The sequence below is a fragment of the Eubalaena glacialis genome, chromosome 3 (assembly GCF_028564815.1).
Source record: "Eubalaena glacialis isolate mEubGla1 chromosome 3, mEubGla1.1.hap2.+ XY, whole genome shotgun sequence".
In the NCBI taxonomy this organism is placed as follows: Eukaryota; Metazoa; Chordata; class Mammalia; order Artiodactyla; family Balaenidae; genus Eubalaena; species Eubalaena glacialis.
In genome coordinates, this window is record NC_083718.1 from 44,393,998 (window position 1) to 44,399,154 (window position 5,157).

Here is a 5,157-nt window from a genome sequence, read left to right on the forward strand (position 1 = left end):
CCATACCTGCAGGTGTTCACCAGGTGTTAGAGAAACTCTCCTAACCCAGTACTTTTGGGATTTTTATGGACGCTTCATCATGCAGGCATGATTGATCATTAATTTCATTTCCAGCCCCTCTCTCCTCTCTGGAGAATGGGAAGTGAGGCTGAAAAGTCCAAGCTTCTAATCATGGCTTGGTCTTTCTGGTGGCCAACCCCCATCCAGTAGCCCACCAAGAGTTACCTCATTAAAAGTGACTAATGACACTGCTATCACCCGGGAAATTCCAATGGATTTATCAACTCTGTGTTAGGAACTAGGGTCAAAGACCAAATATTAAAACAAAAGATGCTCCTAGTGCTCTTATCAATTAGGAAATTACAAGGGTTTTAGGAGATTTGTGCCAGGAACAGGGTGAGGGGTGGTGACAGAGACCGATATATATATATATATATATATATATATATATATATGTATTATCTCACAGCTGTAAAAGAGTTTCTTTGCAAACAGTATTTCACTGTTTAAGAAAATTTGTTTTGATCAAAAATTTTGGACTTATTAAGTTTGTAAGTAGTGTTTAAAATACTTTGGATGATTTGTTTTGTTAGATTTTTAGCAGTGGTGCATTGGTAGATGTAGCATTTGCCAGTTTCACTGTGTACATATTCCCATTATGGTCAATTTCACGCTACCTACATGATGTCACTGAAGCTGAGATTGAAATTTGAAATTAGCAACTTTAATAAATTTTGTATTGATTTAGACACAAGTAACCATGTTTTGTTTTGTTTTCCTGAGCACAAAATGCTCCCTTAACATTAAAAAACAAACAAAATAAGCTCAAATGACTATGGCTGGGGGTAGGGGAGCCATCAGGGGTAAATGTGTGAATGGAAATCTCTTCTTTAAATTTGTTGTTATGAATCTCACCATCTTTAAAACCAACACGCCAAATCTGATAAATTCATTCAGGTAAAGGGAATAGGAACAAGATATAATATGGATAATTTAGTGTGATTTGACATTGGTTGTACTTAAATCACTCAATAGGCAAATTTTAAGCCAGATTAGGAGAGGCAGGATCTAATTTAGTAAATCCATGGAGATGTTTTAGGGCAGAACGCTCTTTCCACTTCAGAATTAAATCCCTAGCACATCTGCACAAAAATGTACACATGGTTTCCACCATCTTTCCGTGCCACTGCAATGGTAGGCATGAATGTCCTGGCTGATGCTCTCAGGAGCATCAATAATGCCAAAAAGAGGCCCAAATGTCAAATCCTTACTAGGCATTGCTTCAAAGTCATTGCCTGGTTTATAACTGATGTTGAAGCATGGTTACATAGGTAAATTCGAAGTCATTGATGATCACAGAGTTGGGAGAATTGTGAACCTCCCGGGCAGTTAAAGTGTGGAGTGATCAGCCCTAGATTAGGTGTGTAACTCAAAGATCTAGAAAAATGGCAGAATAATCTGCTCCTATCCTGTCAGTTTGGTTTCATTGTGCTGATGAACTTAACTGGCATCATGGACCAAGAGGAAGCAAGACAAAAACACACATAAGGGAAAATCCTTAGGATTCTTTTTCTAGGAATGTAACATATAGATACAGATAAATCACTTCAATGGGGGGAAAAGTACACCATGGGAGGATTCTGATTTCCAGCTTCCTCCATGCCTCTATTCCCAACTTAACCTTTCCACAGAGTAGAACAGCATTGCCTTGGCCGCTCAGGTGAACAGATATGGTAATAGTGGTGCCAACTGAAAACAGTGCTGCTAAAATTTACCCCTCTCCATGAAACATGGATTTTACATCTAGGGATCTTGTTCTGATTTGTATCTTACCCTCTTAGACTTCAGGAAGCCTTTACTCAGGAATAGCCACATCACTCTTAATAGTATCTTGGACCTTGGCTCCTGGGTGTCATTCAGATCTCATATCACTGAACTATTACTCACTCAAATTGGTCTAACTTGGCATTTCACATCTATAATGTAGCTCAAACTCATCTTGACTCCCAGCCAAGTGCTGTTCTCAGTACTGTCCTCTCTGGCAGAGATTAAGGTTCGTGTTATGTTATATATCCAAACATATGATATAAAGTATGATTCATGCCTAAATTGGTACATAAGTATCTACCACTGAAGCCTCAAGAGACAGGAGACAAGGTTAAGAGATTAGAATGATAATACAAAGAGATACTCCTGAGTTTTCCCCTTTCTGTACTCCATTTATTACTTTATGGAACTTTGCTGAAAGAGGCATACAAATTTTGTCAAATCCTTTCATTGGAAATATCTTACTTTTCATAAATCATAGAAACTTAAAGTCAGAAGAAATCTTAGATCTAACATAGCTCACTTTTCCATGGAGTTTGGGAATCTTATCCACCACATACCTAGTCCAACACAGATTTCATCTAACTCTTGTCTAGATATGTCACATCATGGTCCATTCAACTGTTGGCCACTTCTGATGATAAGAAATCTCCCTCTTGTGAGGTTAAGGGTAATTAGTATATGCCATTGCATACTGCCCTTTAGGGACATCCTCAGAGCATCTTCCAGGGAGGGACTTTACCACCATAAATTCAGTCTAAAAGAGCTTGGAGTAGCTCCAGGACAATCCAAGCAGGTTTAAATAGACAAGATGGGATCAAATCTAAGATAACACGAGAATGAGATATGACTTTGAGGAGATATGAGTTGATAATAATGGCTATAGATAACATTTTACTGAGTATTACTATACATCAGGGATCAAGGCACCATTTAAGTACTTTATATTTATTAGCCATTTATTTCTTACAACCATCTCATGAAGAATATTGTCCTCATTTTCCCTGTTGAAACTGAGGCACAGAGTAAGTAGTCCAAAGTCATGCAACTAGTAAGTCAAAGAGCTAGAATTTGAATCCAGGTCATTTGGCTCTGGAGCCTGGACCCTTAACCACTATAGTAGACTATCTCAATAACTGTAACTAAGAATGCCTAAACCATGTGAGAGGTGTTATTTACTCACTTAATCCTCACAACAACAATCTAACGAGGCATGCACTATTGCAGAACAGCTAAGTAACTTGCCCAAGTTCTCACAGCTAGTGAGTACTGAAGTTGGAATTCAACTCCAGGTAGCCTGGCTCTAGATCTGATACTCTTCTCCACTATTCTAGATCCTCTTGGTGGTATTCTCCATGTAGATGATGATGGTGTCAGATACAGAACTTTGTTAAGTGCAGGGAAGACAAATGACAAGGTGGAAAAGAATAAGATAGGCACAAGCTGGTAAAAGCGTGGAGGGAAATTTTTTTTTTTTTTTTTTTTGGTGGCGCCGAGCAGCATGCAGGGATCTTAGTTCACCCACCAGGGATCGAACCTGTGCCCCCTGCAGTGGAAGCGCAGAGTCTTAACCACTGGACCACCAGGGAAGTCCACCATGGAGGGAAGTTAGATGCTGACTGGTATCCGGGACACTCAGAGGACTCCCAACTCCCAACCCCAATCATTCTTGCTAAGGACATAGAGAAGACAAATTATCTCTGAACAGATGGAGCCTAAAGAATCAAAAAGAATGGCGTCTCTGCAGGAGTACATTCAGGAAGCTGCCTCTGTGCAGAAAGGAAAGTTATCTTTCCAGTCTGGCAGAAGACAATCTCCAATCTTCACTGGATAATGGGGAAATGAAGCCTAATATAATTTGCCACTTTTTGGTTTCAGGAAGGGGGTGAGAAGTTTGCAGATACCTGAATGTTTACTGTGAACATGTGGATTGGAGGTACTACTGGGGCAAGTAAAGAAAGGTCTGTTTAAAATTCTACTCATTGGTGATGATCATTTTGAGATGTGTAGAAATATCAAATCACTATGTTGTGCACCTGGAACTAACATGTGTTGTAGGTCAATTATGCTTCAAAAAAAAAAAAAAAGAATCAAAAATAAAATAAAATTTTATCCATTGGATTCCCTTTTTAAAAAAAATTTATTTTATTATTTATTTATTTTTGGCTGCATTAGGTCTTCGTTGTTGCGCTCAGGCTTTCTCTAGTTGCGGCGAGCGGGGGCTACTCTTCGTCGACGTGCACGGGCTTCTCATTGCAGTGGCTTCTCTTGTTGCGGAGCATGGGCTCTAGGCGCGCAGGCTTCAGTAGTTGTGGCATGCGGGTTCAGTAGTTGTGGCTCGCGGGCTCTAGAGTGCGGGCTCAGTAGTTGCGGTGCACAGGCTTAGTTGCTCCGTAGCATGTGGGATCTTCCCGGACCAGGGCTTGAAGCCATGTCCCCTGCACTGGCAGGCAGATTCTTAACCACTGCGCCACCAGAGAAGTCCCTGATTTCCTTTCTGAACAGGTATTTTTTTGTGTGTGTGAGCTATGTCGAAGGTTTCATGGTACGTGAAGGTATTAAAACAAAAAAGCCTCAGAATAATGAATAGTGAGTTGTACTGAATATTAAGCAATGCAATTAGTTCATTTTTCAGAAATCCATATAATAGACTTCTTAACTAAGAATGAAGTCCTTTGGATTCCACATTTAGTTATTTGTTTGTTCATTCAGAGGACATCACTCAGTCATCTAAAATAATATCTAAATCAGTGTTTAGAAGATCATATTTGCAGAGGAAATTTACAAGTTTTTTTAAAAAAGAAATGGATTCACTTTAAAAATAAGTAATTATTTAAAATATCCAATGCTTGTTAGTTGCAGTCATTCAGTAAATATTTATTGAACACCTACTGCTAAGTACTGTTTCAGGTTCTCAGTATACAGCAACATCAGCAAAGCAAAAAAACTTTCAGCCCTGCCCTCACAGAACTGACATTTTAGTGGGGAAGGAGGAAATAACCAAAAAAAAAAAAAAAAAAGACATTTTAGAGAGTGCTAAGCATTAAGAAGAAAAATGAAGGGGATTAGGAGTGGAATGTGCAATTTATATAGGATGACCAAGGAAGACATAAAATGCACATATTCCTTCAGGTTTAGGATTATGTAGTATTTCACCTGCACTGAGACGTATCTGATATATTTTTATATGCTACCAAAATAATGATGTTAAGAGGCAATAAAAAGAAAGTGTACTGGGTTTTAGGGTTCTAGGTAGCAACACTTTTTTTAAAAAAAAAATTTATTTATTTATTTTTGGCTGCATTGGGTCTTCATTGCTGCGCGCAGGCT

General features: G+C 38.8%; 1 pseudogene; it reads left to right on the forward strand.

Annotated features, from left to right (window-relative positions):
* The first annotated feature begins 1,191 nt into the window (after window positions 1-1,191).
* LOC133086979 (small ribosomal subunit protein uS8-like) lies at window positions 1,192-1,584 on the forward strand (annotated as a pseudogene).
* Window positions 1,585-5,157: the final 3,573 nt, after the last annotated feature.